The sequence below is a fragment of the Miscanthus floridulus genome, chromosome 11 (assembly GCF_019320115.1).
Source record: "Miscanthus floridulus cultivar M001 chromosome 11, ASM1932011v1, whole genome shotgun sequence".
Taxonomy (NCBI): domain Eukaryota; kingdom Viridiplantae; phylum Streptophyta; class Magnoliopsida; order Poales; family Poaceae; genus Miscanthus; species Miscanthus floridulus.
In genome coordinates, this window is record NC_089590.1 from 8,347,229 (window position 1) to 8,367,576 (window position 20,348).

At 43.4% G+C, this 20,348-nt stretch overlaps 1 pseudogene; it reads left to right on the forward strand.

The window, feature by feature from the left end:
- Nucleotides 1-5,390: 5,390 nt before the first annotated feature.
- On the forward strand, nt 5,391-6,988 carry LOC136493016 (probable NAD(P)H-dependent oxidoreductase 1; annotated as a pseudogene).
- The last annotated feature ends 13,360 nt before the right edge of the window (nt 6,989-20,348 follow it).

Below are 20,348 nucleotides of genomic sequence, written 5' to 3' on the forward strand. Positions count from 1 at the left end.
AGCGAGGTTGTAGGATGCTGGAACATGTCAACAGTAGAACCCTGGCGTGCTAGGCTACTATCGTCGAACAAGGTCTGACGTACGTCACACAACTGGCACCTTCCCCTTCCCAAAATGACATCTCCAACAAGATCAGAGCAAAGTTTTTTTTCATTCAAAGTGATCAGCAACAAGAGGTGAGGGGCATAACGACGCCTTGAGTGAGTGAGTGAATTAGGTAGGGGCCTCCCCTCCCGACTTCCTCAAAAAAAAAAAAAAAAAAAAAAAAAAAAAGACGCCTTGAGTGAGTGGTATGGCGGCGCCCATAGGTGTCACAGCGAGTTCATCGCTGTTCCTCACAACCACCGGCCATAGTTATGTGAGCATGCAAACCGGACAGGTTAGACAAAATTCGCAAATGTATTCCATTTATTTTGTATGTTTTAACAGTAAAAAATTAAAGCAAGCATATTGCACCAGACATTGTGGCAACAGCATCAATGGTATTCATTTCAATACATACTACATCTATTAAGGAACAATGGGGTTTATGTTAGTGCGATCAAACAGAATCAGTAGTGGTGGTTCTCCATAATCTTAGACTAGAGCAAATCTATGAGTTTCTTCCCCACATGAAATGCATTTTGGCTAAAACATCATCCAAGAATAGGTGGCTTTGATCCAAACACTGCAATGGCAATTCTAGTGACCCTAGGGTTTAATTTTGCACTGGCTGCTGAGGGATGAAAATGCAGCTGCTAATAGCTTGTCAGGGTCCTAGGTCCTATTATATGTAATGGATCACTGCTTTAGGGAACACAAACACATCACCCTTCTTGACCACCATGGAGAAGAGCTTATTTGGCCGGGTTGAGTTGAGATTATGTTTTAGTTCCAGCAGAATGCATAATACTTTCAGATGTGACCAGGGAAGTGCAACATGGACATTACAACATCATGTTCATATGAGCAAAGTAGAAAAGTCTTGTAGAGGGCTTGCAGGGTCAAAGGCGAGAGGCAACAAGATAAAACGAGGAAGGCTCTAGCAGGGGTAGCTAATACCTGCTGCCGGTGTTTATTTTTCGACATCATCGAGGTGTCAGTGTGTCACGAGGCATGCATATTCAACCTGCTGGAACTGACTAAGCGATAATGGAAATAGTCCCTGGCGGCAGGCACATATGCATGGCAGTTAAATATTTCCACAATCTTGATCGATTCTTCAATTATCCTTACCTTGTCCTACAGACGACTAATCTGGACATGATTGGCTTGACCGCGCACATATCTGGATGACTGGTCAGTAGCAGGTTTGATTTGTCACCAGCAAGCAATTATGGTCGGCAACACAAATTACGAGGTACAAAGAAAAAGTCATGCATCATCGTACTCCCTTTGTCCCTAAATAATTGTCGCATTTGATTTTCGTATTGTAAGTTTGATTGATTTGTAGAAAATACGTGCAACATTTGTATCTTTAAATATATTTATTATGAAAATAGATTCAATGATCTATCTAATGATATTAATTTTCTACCATAAACATTAATATTTTTTTATATATATATTTAGTCAAAGTTGTTTTTCGAGAAGTGAAAACGATAGTTATTTAAGGACGGAGGGAGTACTCGTGTCATGCCATCTACTACTCCATCCGGTAGTCCTTACTTGTTTCCTAAGTCAATTTTTTTTTCTAATTTTGATCGTGTTTATAGAAGATACACCAACACCTACACGGTTACACTATCAAATTAGTTTTAATAAATGTACGTGAAATAATTCTGAACAGTATATTTATTTTGTATTGTAGGTTTTAATATATTTTCCTTGCCCTTGATGTTAATTTGTCAAATCTGTTGCATAAAATTATTCGTTTCTTTTATAAAGAAACAAACGAATAATTTTATGTTCCAACGCATAAAAAATGATCATGCATCCTTGCTTGTGCAGCAAACCTAACAACGTGGCATATATCCAAATCCTCTCAGAGTAGTTGACAACATTTGTGCACTTGACCACGTTTCCAGCACACGCAATTGGTCACCATTTTTTCCTGGGAGTTGTTTCCGGGAACAAATGTACTATGTAGCCATGTAGGACTAATTAACAGAGTTGTTGGTGATGATAGACCAAAGCGGAAGGGCCGTGGAACCGAATTCCAGCCCATAGGAAATCTGATGGAGTCGTCAAATTCATCCACATGAGTTCTCATGAATGTCACCAAAGAGCAACGTTGCAGCCTTTTACTTGTCCTTAAAATTTTTCCTCAATACACACATCTACAAGGTCATGTCATCAACAAATTTTTTTTCCAAAACTTCTACTCTCCTTGTCTTGAAATACATGTAGTCTGTTTGGTTGTCCTGGTTCTTGCCTAGCAAGACTTCCTAGATACAACTTTTAGGTGTTTGGTTGCCCGCATCGGAGTCTAAACCAGATGCAAAAGGCAACACAGAGCCTATGTCCCCAGATACAGATTTCTTTTGCGTTTTTGGCAAGCCATGCTCACATGGTGCAACACAAGATTCTGTTAACGATACTATGAACATGTGATTAACGTGTATTAAGTGGTATTAGTGTATTTTAAAGTACATTAAGATATTTAAAGTAAAATAGGGACTACTAGATTGTAAATACACAAGTTAAATATTATAAAATCACTTGTTTTTTTCTATTTTTATTTCATACGGTATGGCTTCAAGCAGGCAACCAAACACTATCTCATCTCAGTTAGGCTATGCATACAAACAACCAAACAACAACAGCTTCATCTTCACAGTCTGTCCTACAGGAGCCAGGGTTCCACTCACCAACAAACCAAACACGCTAAAGGTATTGAAGCAATTTTATGACCAAACAAGGAGTTTAGCAAAATACTAACTCACCCCTCAATAATTTGTTATCGTTGTTAACTTCCTTAGTTAATTTCCTAGTAATACTGTCTAAAAAAGCATGGATGCATGTATGTCATTTATTTCGGTTATCAATTATATGAGTTATTTTGGACAAGATGATGTTCAAGAAGCATGCATGGATAAGGATTAAAAGATATATACACATGAATAAGGTTGAACAATCATAATACTTTATATTCCCTTGAAAATCATAATATTTTATAATCTATACCTAATAATATTAAAGAGGTAAAAAAATTCCTCCAATTTTTTGTCCCAACTCCCCCTAACTACAACTCATACCCTCCATGTCTCACATGTGGCCAGGACTCATGATTTGTGCTTATACGAGTTAGAACAACTCACATTTAGCAATGACTAATACAAAGTCCAGTTTCAAGGCGTGTTGGGTCATGTTCTTCTTATCTCATATGTGACCCAGACTCATGATCCATGCTCATACGAGTTTGAACAATTCGTATCTAGCGATGATATGGAGTCCAATTTCTATATGTATTCGATTCCGTTGCATCGCACGAGCAGGTTTGCTAGTTTAAGATAAAGTTTGAAGCTTGGAAACTTGTATTTCAAGACAAGGTAGTATATTACATTTTTGTCTAACAGGAAAATGTATAAATTACAAACAGACCGTTAGCTATATATCTTTCAAAAACAAGGACCAAGAATACCGCAATTTAACTTTCAAAACACATTTTCAAAAACATGTTCTTCAGACAAACTATGGCAAACGGGATTATGCATGGCCAAATTGGCTACTAGCCAAATAAAGGATTTATTTGGCCGCCGTACCTAGGCCCGTGGTGTAACAATTACTTTTTTAAACCCAAGTTTTGGAAAGATAAATTTATAAAAAGTTAACAAAAACATATTTAATGATCCAATCGGCCCAATAAAGAACCAAAGGAGGAGTGCCCAATAAAATATGGTGGTGGGCTACCGCTTGCCCTAGCCCAGCTCACCGCCACTAAAAAAAAGATTTTTAGAGACACTTTTTTTATAAATACACAAGTGATCGGAATATATAGTATCAGAGAACGGTTTTTGGAGGCATTGCACTCATTTAAGGAGGTAGCCAACTTATGGCCGTCTCTAAAAATCAATTAACTAACAGATACGGACGGCTATTTAAAAGATGCACCTCTGAAATAAGATTTATTTTGTAAGACGTTCACAGGTTCTCTCGTCCCTCCAAACTTCCAAAGACGTTTGATCCAACGAGGATGACAGAGGCGACGACAGCACAAGATGGCGGCCACAGCTGCGATTTGGCTCGCTAATGGTCCTTTTTAATTTTCTCGAGGATGGCTCGCTAGTCGTGATCCTCGACCTCGTTCGTCGTCCCAACCTTAAAGAGGATGAAATTGCACTGGGCTTGTTTTTAGCCTATGGACGTGGCCCAAGGGCCATGAAACTAATTTGTTGCCGGCCCAAGGAGAGAGGATAAAGGCTAAAAGGCACAAAGCCCATGTGACGTGCGGCAATATCCGCCATCTCATGGTGCAATGAGCAACTCAGCGGTGCAGCCCAGTTGAAGCAAGAATGGTGGCCCGGTAGCCCGGCAAACTTGCTCACAGCTAGCTGCTTGACGAGCTCGGCCCCGAAGCCCAATACGATGAGGGTGGTAGAGCCCACGAAAGTTCAACAACGCTCTCACGAGGATGAGCCAGCATAGCGCCTTCACTCCTTGCATCACTGGTTGCAGGTCCATCGTTCGCTGCAGATGGCCTGTACAAGTCAATACGCCGTTAATTGGCAACCGATGTCAGCGTACATTGCGGCAAACACATGTGTCTAGCAGGCCAGTGAATCACTAATTCTAGTTCTTGTTCTTCCCTTCTTCTAATTGCGACAAAAGCTTGGTAATGCTCTTCAGAGAGTAATTCGACAGAGAGATCGGTCTGTGACTGTGATCGGTTGGATTTCTTTAGGAATAGAGCAATAAGTGGATAATTTAGGCTGCTTATGTCCATAGAAAGTATTGAAGAAGTCTTTAACCAGTCTTATTAAATCCTGCTTAATTAATGATGGCCCAACACTTCTTTGATAAAGAGTTCATTGAAGCCATCTGGTCCTGGTGCATGGTTGTTTGGCATGCCTTTTATCAACATCAATGTGAAATATTTAGGTAGTATATATAATATTCTGAAATATGTTAAAGTTAACCTCAGCTGCGAACAAATTCACTGTCTGTTGTATCTTTTTAGCACGACTTCGTATATGTGACCATGACATGACTACCATCACTTATTGGTGAATATAATGCTCTTCGTATGATGGAATATGGTGAGCTGGGATGTACTTGTCATAAGGCAAGTGCTAACTGGATATTTGGCTTATCAACCCTGTATCTTTTTATGCAACTTTAGTAGTATAGTAGTACTACAATACTATTGCTTATCTTTTTATTCTTTGATTGAAACGTAAGCGTACCAACTACCTTTCGTATTACTCGGATACATAATCTTCTTCTCGATAGAAAATCGATTACTACTAATCATCTTGAAGAGTCCATATAAACAGAGGAATCTTCATCACCATTACAACTGCCCAAGAAAAGAAGCACACACACGCATCCTTTGACCGCCCGACTGCCCAAGAACGCGATGGCCGGCGCGTCGGCGAGCATCCCGTGCGTGGCGCTCAACACGGGCCACGCGATCCCCGTGCTGGGCTTCGGGACCGGCTCCTCCAGCACGCCGGAGGACCTGGCGGACCACCATCCTCCATGCCGTCCGCCTCGGCTACCGCCACATCGACACGGCATCCATGTACGGCACGGAGGGGGCGGTCGGCGCCGCCGTCGCCGACGCCGTCGCTACGGGGGCCATCGCCTCCCGCGCCGACCTTTTCATCACCTCCAAGCTCCTGATGAAGGACGCGCATCCGGACCGAGTGCTCCCGGCGCTCCGGGAGTCGCTGGCCCGCCTCGGCCTTGACTACCTCGACCTCTTCCTCATCCACTGGCCCCTCGCCGCCGACGAGAACAACAAGTTCGTGCCTGTTCGACATGGAGGGCGTCTGGCGCGCCATGGAGGAGTGCCACCGCCTGGGCCTCGCGAGGTCCATCGGCGTCAGCAACTTCTCCGCGGCCAAGATGTCCCGGCTGCTCGCCTTCGCTGCCGTGCCGCCGGCGGTGAACCAAGGTGGAGTTGAACGTCGGCTGGCGTCAGGAGAAGGTCAGGGAGGTGTGCGCCAAGAACGGCGTCGTCGTCACCGCCTTCTCACCGCTGGGCGCGTTCGGCTCGATGTGGGGATCCAACGCCGTCATGGAGAGCGGCGTGCTGCAGGACGTCGCCGCCAGGAGAGGCAAGACGATTGCTCAGGTAAACAAAAAATTAAAAAGCAAAAAGGGAAAAGATTGGATTGGTTCGTTTTTATTACTCTAAACCAGAAGTATTTCTTCGTTGCTCTGTGAATAATCAAGATAAATTATATTTTGAATTGAAGGTAAGCTGTTTAATTTGGGTAAACTGTTTAGTACTTGGTACTGTGTTCTCCTTCCTCCTAGTTTATAACTTCTTTATTCAGAAAAAAACAGAGACAAAACTGCGTCTGTTGGAATAACTAAGAATTCATCAATTCAAAACGTTATAGTTGTAGCAATACGTCTGTGAACTGATCCTCATCTATTTACATTTCTAGGTGGCGTTGAGGTGGCTGCACGAGCAAGGTGTGTGCTTCGTGGCCAGGAGCTTTAACAAGGACAGGTTGAAGCAAAACATGGAGCTTTTCGATTGGGAGTTGAACGACGACGACAAGGAGAAGATCACGGGGATTCCACAGAGGAGAGCATGCCGTGGGGAGTTCTTTTTGTCACCAGACGGGCCATACAAGACCTTGGAGGAGCTATGGGACGGAGAGATATGAGAAAAGTTATGTTCCGAACCAATATCTGCATCTCGAACTGTCAAATTCAATATACATCTACCAAAAATACCATGTAGCTATGTATCTATTGTTTGTCCAGCATGGTTGTTGTTGCTTGCTGTGTGGGGAAATATCCTCCAATATGTTAGTTTCACACATACTCTCTCTCCCTATCATATATGTTTCCAGCAATGTGTTTGCAACCTGAATGAGTATGGATTACAGTTGGTGCTGCACAATTGCCTTGCATGTCAATATACACTATGTTACCCTTTTATGTTGGGTGTGATGGTGCTGCTAGTGGTTAAGATTATTAGGGTTTTTAACCATGTACAACACGGCCCTTTAGCTGGCCTTAATTAGACAGTGACAGCTGGCCAAATAACTTTGGTTTTGTGTCGTTAAGCCAAATATTCGGTTAGCGCTTGGCCTATGATGAGTACATCCCAGCTCATCATATTCCATCATGAAGAGCATTCACCATCTAAGTGATGGTAATCATGAGTCACATATACTAAGTCTTGCCAAAAAAAGATACAAGGAGACGGTGAATTTGTTCGTAGCTGAGATTAACTTTGATATGTTTGAGAATGTTATACTACCTAAATATGTCACATTGATGTTGATAAAAGGCATGCCAAACAACCATGCACCAGGATAAGATAGCTTCAATGGACTCTTTATCAAAAAGTGTTGGGCCATCATTAAGCGAAGATTTTATAAGATTGGTTAAAGACTTCTGCAATACTTTATGGACATAAGCAGCCTAATTCTTCACATACTACTCTAATCCCAAAGAAATCCAACCTTGAAGTTGTGGATGATCACAATCCAATCTCTTTGTTGTATTACTCTCTGAAGAGCATCACCAAGCTTTTGTCAACTAGACTTCAGTTAGTTATTTTGCAGCAAGTGCATGCAAACCAATATGGCTTTCATTAAACGAAGGATCATACAAGACTACCTAGCCTGGGCTTTCAATTTCTTCACCTCTGTCGTCACTCCAAAAAGGAAGTAATAATCCTGAAATTGGACTTTGAGAAAGCTTTTGATAAATTAGAGCATTCGACAAATCTTGCAAGTACTTCAATCCATAGTTAACAAAGCCTGGTAGCTAGGTGTGCTGAAACATCCCCTAAGTGAGGAATTTGGAGGGGACTATCCAATAGTCCAATATGTTGATGATACACTCCTAATTGTCCCTGCCAATGCTAGGGTCGTGTTTAATCCAAAAGGACTGTTGAGATCTTTTTCAGACTCCTCATGCCTACATGTAAACTTCCAGAAGTCTTTTTTGGTGCCCATTGATTTGACAGCAACTAAAGCATCCCCTCTAGCTAGCACCTTTGGTTGTAATCTTGGCAATATGCCCTTCACTTATTTGGGGTTACCTTTGGGAACCACTAGACCTACTATCCAAGAGTTCAACCCCCTTATGTCAAGAATTGAGAGCAGATTAAATGGTATTAGCATGCTTCTCTCATACCAAGGTAGACTTATCCTGGTTAACTTAGTCTTCTCTGCAATGCCATCCTTCTACATGAGCAGCCTCCAAACACATCTTCAAGCAGATTGACAGATATAGAAAACACTACATTTGCAGTGTTTGTGTGTGGGGGCATCAATAGAGGAGCCAGCATGTAGATCAAAAGCTGAGGGTGCATTAGGAATTATAAATATGGAGTCTCAAAACAAAGCCCTGCTCTTAAAGTCCCTAGACAAGTTTTATAACCATGCGGATATTCCTTGGGTGGCTAACATGGTCAAAGTTGTACTCTAATAGCAGCATCCCCCTCATGCAACGAGCCCAGTGGGGTGATTCTGGTGGAAAGATGTTCTTAAGCTCTATGGTAATTGCAAACTTATGGCTCATTGCAATCCTAGTCTAGGCAACACAGTCATGCTTTGGTAGGAGAACTGGACTAATCCTAACATCAAACTCAAATTTCCTCAGCTTTTCTCCTTTGCAAGGAAACCAAAATGCTCTATAAGGTTTTTCATATACAGTGGAGTCAACAGAATTTTCTCCATACCCCTCTTGGTTCAGACCTCACATCATTTGGTGTGTTTATAGAATTTCATTCCAGGGAAGAACTTGGGACACATAGACTAAAGACAGATGGGTCTATACCTAGGGTTCAGACAAGTATAGCTCGAGAAGGCATATGCATACTACAAGGGTACATGGAAGCTTCTCCTCTTTTTCTCATGGCTCTGGTCCTTAGGCAACCTTGGCAAGCCAAATTATTCTTTTTCCTCCTGCTTAGAGATAGACTAAATACTAGAAACATGCTAAGGAGAAAGAATCAAGTACTGGATGACTATAATTGTGTCCTCTATAGTAGTGGTAGTGAAGAAACCAGTTTTCACCTTTTCTTCAAATGTCCCTTTAGCATCTCCTACTAGAATACCTTGGCAATTCAATGGGATATGAACCTTCAACCATTGGACATGATGATTGAGGGTAGAACAATCTTTGGCAGTCCTATATTTAGTGAGATAGTAATCACTGCTTGTTGGGTTATCTGGACCTCCAAAAATGGGGTTATTTTTGACAAAGAAGTTGCAACCTCATCAGTTGGAAATCAACTTTCAGGGAAGAGCTTGGGTTGGTGTGTATCAAAGTCAAGCAAAGCATCAAAAGGACATCTGAGTGTTTGGCAAGGTAGCCTCTCATAGTTCTTTTCCCCTCTTTTTATTGAGTTTTGCAAGCTTTGTACCCTATTTATACTATACATTTGTTTTCTTTCATATATATACAAAAAAATAGTTGGGGGAATCCCTTGCTGACCCTTCAAAACAAATATTTACACAAGAAAGAGCTATTGCGAACTGATCATAGATCAGTTGGATGGATTCCTTGTGGTGGAACCTGCCCACCCAGGTTCAAGTCATCAACTTGGCATGAATGCTCGCATTACATCCCCATCGACAGCGAGGCGCCTATGGTGACTTCGTGAATCTCGAGATCTGCCGGCTCAGTCCTTCGGAGGTGCTCATAGGGGTAGGGTTTACGTATATGTGTTCATAGGGTTAAGTGTGCGTGCTTGTTGTGGGCGTCTATGTTATACTGTGTAATTCTCAAAAAAAAGGAAAGAGCTGCTGCTAGACGAAAGGAGATGACTTACACCGAGGAGAAGATTGTTTACATGGAAGCTGAACCAGCTCACCACCGGGCTGATAGTGTAGACAACCACTAAGAATCAACCATAGCCTCTTGATTTCTGAAGGCTCTGTTCGGTCCACAAGTAATTGATGGAAAGCTTATCGAGTATAGTTTCCAACGCAAGAAACCCCACATCGTTTGGACATTGCAATATAGAGTTATGACAAGATTAGTAGGAGACTGATCAGAAGTCTAACAATCACGCAAGATCTCCTCGAGAACAGGCCCGGCCATGGGGGGCTTCGAGCTGTGCCCACGAACAAGGCCATTGAAGCATAGGGGCCCAATCCCAGGTGTAAGCTAATAAGCTATAGTTGGATACAATCTTGTCAAATAGGAAATACCAGGCTCGTAAGGAAGAGTCCTGGGGAATCCATAACGGTGCAGGGCAGTGAATAATTATTATCCCTGTTCTCTACTTGGCTGTCGCCCAAAAAAAACTTGGTAATTTACTAACACTCATTTTCAATTTAACATTAAACTAAATCTAGTATGACGGTACTTACTAATTTCGTACGACGGTACTTACTAATCATTTCTAAATTTCCAGTGCGCTTGCCAAAAGGCACGCATTTAGAAGTGAAAAAAGAAAAAAAAACAGAGATGAATAGAATTTTTATGCCTATTATTATACTTACAATGAAGGGCCTATCTTTCGAGCTTGGCTCCGGGCCTATAAATTGATAGGACCGGGCCTGCTCGAGAATTCATCTCATGGAGACATTTCACCTAGCCTATCTTGAGCAAACATCAATTCCTTTTCACATCAACTAGGAGAGTTGTTCCTAGTATAAAATATTGATTGCCTAAATAGTCATTTAGCTCATTGGGGCCTTTTGCGGCTGTTGTTGCTTTTCGTTCAGTGGAGGTGTGTTGTCTATGGTGTTGACATTGATCAGCTTGCCACAAGGGTATGTCGGTCTCTGTTGTGGCCTCGACAGAGGTCAAGAGTTTGGGATCTTTGCGCCTCGGATTTCATTCTGAAATCAGCATCGGCTCTGCAATATTTTTCCATGACCTCGTGTAATTCTGCGACGGATTGTTGCCAGTTTCCTTGCGAGCCTTGAGGAGCAGGGGGCAGAGCCTAGACCGTTGACTGCGGCGAGGATAACCGTTTCATCGGTTATGTTTGGTGTGCGAGCCCGTAGGTGGATGAACCTTTGCCAGTAATCTTGGAGTGGTTCTCTTTCTCCTTGTTTGCAACTAAAGAGGTCCATTGGGTGATTGGGAGCGATGCTGACGCCTTTGAAGTTCGAGCATAGCTTATCGTGGAGGTCGCCCCAAGATTCGATGGACCTAGGGAGGAGGTTGTTGTACCAGCTTTGAGCGATATCGCGAGCAATGATGACAAAGGATTTGGCCATGGTGGCCTCGTACCCACCTGCTGCTGTGACAGCTGCTTCGTAGCTCAAGATGAATTGCGGGGGGGTCAGTGTTGCCATTGTACCTTGGGAGGTTTTGTGGGTTATACAGTTGAAGGCCATCTTCTGGTTTGGAGGATTTGTGTCCGAGGAGATTTTGGATCATACGGCATAGGTGGTGGTGGGTTTCTTTGGGCTGCTGGTGGGTTGGTGATGTCTGGGTATAAGTAGTTGAGATGCGGGTACATTGTTTCTTTGCCATTGTACATTGTTTATCCCGTTGGTTTGCAATCTTCATACACAAGCTTGTATTTACTAATGAAGGGCGCAAAAATTGTAAAGATGGAGAGAGGACAATGGCTAAAAGGAACAAAGCCCATGTGAGTATGTGACATGCGGCAATATCCATCGTCAGCATAGCGCCTCCACTCCATGCATCACTAGTTGCAGCTCCATCATTCGTTGCAAGATGGCCTTGTACAAGTCAATACGCTGTTAATTGGCAACCGATGTCAGCGTACATTGCGGCAAACACATGTATCTAGTAGGCCAGTAAATCACTAATTCTAGTTCTTGTTCTTCCCTTCTTCTAATTGAGACAAAAGCTTGGTAATGCTCTTCATCAGAGAGTAATTCAACAGAAAGATCGGTCTGTGACTGTGATCATCGATAGCTTCAGGGTTGGATTTCTTTGGGAATAGAGCAATAAGTGAATAATTTAGGCTGCTTATGTCCATAGAAGTATTGAAGAAGTCTTTAACCAGTCTTATAAAATCCTGCTTAATTAATGGATGGCCCAACACTTCTTTGATAAAGAGTCCATTGAAGCCCTGATCCTGGTGCATGATTGTTTGCCATGCCATTTATCAACATCAATATGAAATATTTAGGTAGTATAACAATCTCAAATATGTCAAAGTTAATCTTAACCACTAGCAGCACCATCACACCCAACCTAAAAGTGTAACATAATGACATGCAAGGCAATTGTCCAGCACCAACTGTAGTCCACACACATTCAGACTGCAAACAAATTGCTAGGAAACATATATGATATGGAGAGAGTATGTGAAACTGACAAAATTGGAAGATATTTCCCCACACAGCAAGCAACAACGATGATGGACAAACGATAGATACATAGCTACATGGTATTTTTGGTAGAAATATAAAATTTGATAGCTTATATACAAATATTGACTCCGAACATAGTTTCTCATATCTCTCCATCCCATAGCTCCTCCAAGGTCTTGTATGGCCCGTCTGGTGACAAAAAGGAACTCCCCATGGCACGCTCTCTGTTGACAACAAAAAATGTCCATTTTGTGAAGTTGTCAAAATATGAAACGGACTTCACCATTGTGTTCCTCTCGTTGAGACAGTCAAAAAGCATAGATGGAACGACTAATTCGAAGTCCGGATGAAGAAGTTATGCCCTCAGAAAGATGCCTCGTTGTCAGGAGTTCCGACCCAAATCGAGACTTCCGACTGTAGGAAGTTCCGACGGGTGTCGGGACTTCTAGGAAGCCTGAAGAAATCTGCTCGGGTGTCTGGGGATTATCTCTACGTCGGGAGTTCTAACAAAAGTCGAAAGTTCTGACTGTCGAGAGTTCCAACCCAAGTCGGGACTTCCGACATACCTAACAGAAAATCATGTTCGGATCTAGCCTTTTGGATTCCGATCCGAACTATTCCAAACTCGTGGGAAACTTGGAAAATAAGGCTTGGAGAGGTTTCCTACTGGGATAAGATCACCCCTCTATATATATGAGAGGATCATGGCCGATTGAGTTCTCATCTATCCAATCGTCAAACAAATCAATCTACTACCTCTACTCCAACCCTTTTGCCCTCTTCTCCAACTCCCATGATGTTCATCCCTTGATCCGACGACCAAGGATGGCACCCTAGGCTTGCCGGCTGACCTAGGGCAACCCGACAATGTCCTTGCCTTGACGGGGTCCCTCCCGGGCGAAAGCTTCGACGGTTTCTTTGCTAGTTTGCCTGAAAACTAGTTGGTTCTTCGTCATGTAAGCACATTGGTTATCCTTTGGTGGTTTGTTTGTAAACCTCTCCATTCTTCACCAAAAAAGAGTGACATCCTCGCTGCATTCTTCGGTCTGTAGCGGCTTGGGCGTCCAAGGCCCTATTGGTGTTTGATTCGGATCACTTCTGATGTCAACACACTTTTTGGCGACTCCGCTGGGGACGATTGGTTCGGCTATCTCTTATAGCCGATCTCTCTAACCTAGCCTTACTCCTTGTTGATCTATCTTCTTGAGCTCGCCATTACCATTGCATCTAGCCCAAAAGGCCAATCACATATGGTTTTGACCCCTTGTGATCTTGTTTTAGATTTTGCAACAAGTTGCGCTGCTTATCGGAAAATTTAGCAAGGCGGTCAAGTTATAAATCATGAAGTACCAAGGTGTTGCATCACAATATTACTACAATCACCCTGAGGTACAACTTGCAAATGCATCTTATGATCGTAATAGTTATTTTACAAGTTCTATGAGCTCTCATGTTGGTGTTGCTAGCTATAATGATACTAGATATGTTACATTAGCTAATACTTTTGTTAATGCTCCTCATCATACACATCATAATTATGAATATTATGGTCAAGAGTCCGATGCATGTTGTAAATTCTTTGAGTTTTGATGCTACTAGCAACATACAACACGTAAATTGTTATTCATCGGCTATAAGTTCATAATATGTGGTTCACCACAAGACATGCCGATGAATGAGATAATTGGCTATAATAATGCTAATATTTAGCCAATTGTTCTAAAATTTCAGCACCATATGCCAATGCTCCTTTTCATAATTCGGCTCCATATGTTACTCCCAACTCGAGCCGAATTAATGAAAATTCAGCAAGGTGTTTAAGTGCTAATACTTATGATTCGGCTTCATGTGTTACTAGTAACCATAGCTGAATCAATAAAAATCCAGCACCTTATGCAAAGATCAATGCCCACAATTTGGCTTTGTATTTCACTCATGACCATAGCCTGAATTAGTGAAATTTTAGCAAGGCATTCGAGTGCTAAAACTCATGATTCGGCTCCACATATTGCTAATAATTGTAGCCGAATCAATGAGAATTCAGCAATGTGTGCACTTGCAAACAATCATAATTCGGCTTCATTTGTTGCTCTCAAATCAAGCCGAATCGATGAAGATTTAGCCTATGCTAGGAATCCATATGGTTCCGCTAAATGGAAGGTGCCCACTTATCATAGACTGTAACCATTATGCTATGATTACTTGAAAACTCCTAATGGTTGGTGGGTACCTGATTTTTATGAATTTAGTGGTGAAGATGATAAAACCACTATGGAACATATTAGTATATATCTCTCACAGCTGGGTTTTGCCGGTTAAGAAGACTATATGAGAGTGCAAAATTTTCCTTTATCTCTCACCTGGTATTGCCTTTGCATGGTTTACATCTTTGCCATGCAATGTACTATTGGTTCATGGTCTCAATTAGAGGAGCAATTCTATGAATATTTTGAAAGACTAATGAGAAAAGGCCGATCATAGTTGAGTCATCGGCTAAAAGAGGATTGCTAGTGGGCATGAAAAAAAGAATTGATTCGGATGTAAGCAAAGGTTCAGCTATAAAAGCCGAACAACACAATATCCTTTCCGAATCAATCACATCTCAAAAAACAAGTCTTGCTACAGAAAAGCATGGAAAACGCCATAAAACAAGCTAGACTTGTTTTTTTCAGGAGCTTAAGGGGTTGTACACTTATCTAGTGATTACCGCATCATTGATGGAGATCAAGCCCCTACAAGAAACAAAGGAGGGTTGTCTGCCTGCTCAGAATCAGCTGAGCCGATTGCTGTCTGCCCTGAGTCAGCTAGGCCAACTGCCTCTGCCGCCTTCCCTGAGTCGGCTAGGTCGACTTCCTAGTCGACCAAGGCGACTGCCCCTGCTAGTAACCCTGGGCGTTCGGGTTACCTGAATTTTTCGGGTCGGGTAGTTCGGGTAGTAAGAAATTCGGGTAATGGAAAACATTACCCGAATTCAGCCTAAAAAACCACTACCCAAAATTTTCAGGGTACCCGATAATTCGGGTTCGGGTTCAGGTATTCCCGAACTACCCAATATTTAGAAAAACCAGCATTTGTACAGAATTTGAGCAGCATTCAGTTAATCAGTTTTTTTTTCAAGTTTCCAGCATTTCATAGAGAAAAATGTATACAAAGTACTAACAGTACCAGATAGCATAAGACCATAAGTTCACACTTCACAAGTACAAAAATGTTAAAAATAGAGTCACAACACAATGTCACATAAATATTACAGAGAGACAGTCACACAGTATCACTTGAAGCACTGAACCATTTCAAATTAGAAATAGAAGAGGAAACAGGAAAGACTGGAGGTAGGGCTCTTTGTTCTTGCTGCTCTTTTGCATATCTGGAATATGGGTAAATCAGGGTAATATAGGGTAAATCGGGTACCTGGGCGGTGTTACCCGAATTTCTCAAACTAATTTCGGGTATCTAGAATCACTATCCGAAATTACAACCGGGTAGATCGGGTTGGGTAGTTTGGGTACAGGTTCAGGTAGTTCGGGTTCGGGTATTGGGTAGCGGGTAATTTGCCCAGGGTTACCTGCTAGTGCCCAAGTCAGCCTAGCCGACTTTCTCGGTCTCGGCAGCTGACTGATGCATCCTCGGATGATTCGGCACTTATTGTTGATCATTCTCTAGAGATGAAGAGCAACATCATGCAAATCAAGGACAGTGCACTTTTCCAACATGATCAACAAGGTAGAAAACACAAATTATTTTGCTCAAATTCCAATCTGGTCATACTATTTCAATTTCTGCATCTATTAGAGATATCCTTGCTAATTATTGTAATAGACCGATTGAGAATAATAATTTATTCGTTGATGATAAAATAAATTCAGATTTCATCGGCCAAGACATTGTTCCATATGGCAAAGCCGATAGTGGTAGTTCAGTCAAAGATAAAGCTTCCTGTAAGCAATTGCAAAGGTGTGGCTGAATGGATTGATAATAAATCCGATCCATTCATTTGCCTAGCTTTAAAGCCAACTCCATAAAATATTTGGCTCAAGAAATCAAAGTACAGCCTTTGACTTTACATTTTTATGATCATATCTTTGATATCCTACTTAAGAATAATTTATTAGAATCATTGATCACAATGCTTTACCTTCTATTCAAAACTTTTACATATTGCAAATGGCATAATTCATCTGATCATAATACTTCTGATTGCAATGTGTTTCGTTGAGTCATCCAATCGGCCATTGATAAAGGACGATTGAGATTTTCTAAAGCTCAACACATAGACCAATTGGATTCAATTGGTATTGATGGCAAATAGGTTTCGAATCAGCTTGCATTAGCCTGATTCACTCAAAGCTCAAAGCTTGAACGCCCAAGAGAGAGATGTGAAGCCCTCAAGTGAAGGCAAGTGTCGGGTTCATAAACCCAAGATCCCTCGGGGACCGGCTTCCACGCCAGGGCTTGGCCCAGGAGGACGGCTGTCGGGGACCTAATACCAGGATACCCCAGAAGGTGGAACCAATAACCACCGAACGTGAAAAACTTCTGGACGCATAAAGGCGCCGTGTCATCCCTTGTTCGAGTGATAGGAGTTCTGTTCCGCCTCGCCCGACACCTTTGGGACGGGCTCGGTCTCGCCCGAGGGCCAAGGGATAAACTCTGTCTCGCCCGACGCCTTTAGGGCGGGCTCGGTCTCGCCCGAGGGCTGAGGGATGAATTCCGTCTCACCCGATCCTGGAGGGACGGGGTCAGCCTCACCTGATGCCTTTGTGAGATAACCCTGCCTTGCCCAAAGGCTCAAGGCTAATCTTCGTCTCGCCCAACGCCTTTAGGGCAGGCTCGGTCTCGCCCGAGGGCTGAGGGATGGATTCCGCCTCGCCCGATCCCGGAGGGGTAGGGTTAGTCTCGCCCAAGAGATAGGGATTGGTCTCCGTCTCACCCGACGGCCAAGAACGAGCCTCGCCCTGATCGATATCTATCCCTCATAATGATGGGTACAGGACGAGACAAGACGTTCGGGTCAACCATGGCTCCAAGGACCATACCCTACGCCCTGGCAAGAAAAGGACTGCCAGGGAACGATAGGACTGATGCTTTAGACCCTTCCGAGCACCGCAGAACCCAAAAGGCATTACAGGTGCGTGCACCTCGCCCTGTAGAGTTGTAGGCGCCGCCTTCAGCTCTGAGACATGGAACCCGACGAAGATATACGACAACCGCTACGCTCCAGGAAAGGATTTGCTATCTCCATGAATGACGGGTATTCCGTCACCACGCTGTGGACCCAGGGGAGCGGCTCCCGCTTCTCGACCCCCCAGGTCCTCCCAGTCAGAAGGCCTTGGCCATGGCGCTACACCAGACCCTGACCCCGCATTCTCCCAACAAGGAATCATGGGAACCAGAAGGCATGCGGAGCAAGGCTGGGGGAGGCTCATAAGTCAAAACCACTATACTACAGCCCATACCCTACGCAGGGCAGCATTCTGTGACTATCCTGACATCCTACAGAGACATCGACAACATTATAAGCACTTATCTTCCTTCGCACTCATCAGAATGGAGGACCTGACCAGGTAGATGTGAGCCATAAGACTAAGTAGAGTACGCATCCTGGAGCCCTCACCCTTGTAAAGCTAGCCCCTTCATCTATAAAAGGGGATGCGCTCCCTCCATCAAGGGGGACCCAAAAAAACAAGAGAACGCACTCATATACACACGTTCAAGCGACTACGAAGCTCTTGACCACCTTTCAATCCTTCCATCAGAGACTTGGGACCAGTCCCTCTCTCGACAGTTTGTACCCCTTACTACAGACCATTCACGGTGCTAATAACACAAGCAGCAGCAAACTGGACGTAGGGACGTTCTGCCCAAACCAGTATAAATCTTGTGTCCTTTAGCGCACCATCCGAGCCTAACGCGCATTACTATAAATTTACTTGCCGGTGCTTGTACGAAACACCGACAACGGCCTTCTTTTCTTCTGGACCAGCCTGAGAGTCTAAATTCAACAGACCAGAGCACTCGCTTTAGGCCCTAGCCGCCTTCAGCCCATCCTTCCGACCAGAGCACTAGCTTAGGTTCAGGCCAACTCCGAACGGCCTCTCCGATCGGAGCGCTAGCGTCAGGCCCCGGCTGCCTTCGCACGGCCTCCACTCGGAAAGCCTGACCTGAGGACCACCTCTGACTCTGACCCCGTGTCTCCGACCGAGGTTCATAGAAAACCCTACCCATCGCTATTCTCCGACTGGCGCGCCAGAACCGACTAGGGCCATCCGACCGAGGACGCCCGCTCGGAAAGAACCAGGAGGCGTACGAAGGAAGGCAAGACGGGGCTCGCAAGTCAAACCATGGTACCAGGGACCATACCCTATGGAATTGTACTTTACAACCACCCTACCACAAATAGTATTGTAGGCGCCGACATTTACCTCTACAGTATTGTAGGCGCTGGTCAAAACACCCATACGGTAAGATCCCCCATGTGCCTTTGGGCATCAATAGTATTGTGGGCGCCGGAATTCACCATACCAGGTGAATGTGGTACAGCCATGCCCCCAGTTGGCGAGACAACATTTTTGCAGGTATCGACGTCCTCCAGTCTTGAAGAAAGCAGCTCAACCTCCCACATGTACCTAACATTTTACAGTGCCATCAACAGTATTGCGGGCGCCCACCATTGTCCCATCCCCACTGATATTAGTAATAAGTTAGGGTCGTTGAGTCTATTGTTGTTTCTATGGCCTGCATGATTCTGCCTCATGCCCCACTGGTCATAGCAATAGATGAGATCTAATATGTTTATTAGATTTATCTCTATTAAATGGTTGAATGTTCGGTTACTTGCGGTCATTGGCTTAACTTGAACTAATTACTGTTGATATCTTTTTGCCAGTGACCAGTATTTGTTTAAACAATGATATTCATAATGATAACTAATTCTTCTTACACAACCCCATGAGCTTTAACCGATTTCTCTTACGAATATGCTAGAATTAGCTATTTAGTCGATCTCCTTTCATATCGGCTCTCAGAGCCGCACATTCGGGACTGTCTGACAACACCAGCATGTTTCACCCTTAATTACTAATAAGCTTTCTCTCCTTGTTAATTGCAGGGTCAAATTGACTGTCTTAGGAGGAGTGCATAGGATCGACCACCCATGCGCTGAAGCTAGGTGGATATCCAGCTCCATCGAGCGGACCCTTCCGGCTTGCTCGTGTGTCCTCGGCAAAGGAAGAAATTCCATGTCGACACGCATTTCTAGCACGCCCGGTGGGACCCCACAATCGTCATGGCAGTTCACAACAACAACGACATCCATATGCTACTTTATGAAGATCTACCTAATGGGGATAAGGGTATCATCAGTAAAGCTACATAAGAGTTTCAGAACAAGTGTTTGTTGTCCTACACCAAAACACATGACAACACAATTATTCAGAAATTTCCACTACCAAGAGTTCTATTACACGGGCAGATGGATACAACTGAAGATGAAGATAGTCATTTCTTTAAGGATGTTGTAGATAAATCTGTTCATGATGCCATATCAAGCCATAACGAAGCTTTCTTGGACATATTCCACAACGCCATGAGAGAGGCGATTCATGGATTTCCTGTTGGTCAAGGTGGGCTGGTTTATTACAACATTCCAGATCCATCGACCCAAGGGACTAATCAAGTCGGACCAGCCATCAAGAAGCAGCACCAGCTGGTAATGGTGATGTCCAGGCAGTTCAGGGTTCATCTGAACAAACTCAAGGGACTATTGCAAATCAGATACAGTACAATCCTAGACCGTCATTACAGCATGTGCAACAGCCGACGGGGCAAAGTCAGAACTAGGTGATCAATTTTGGCACATTAGGCCACATACCATCATCAACTCAAAAAATAGCACCATCAATTCAAAGGATCCGTAGAGATATAGATCCTTATGTCTACAATTAGAGACTTCAAGCAGCAAGCCAGCAAAGGACCCAATAGATCGAG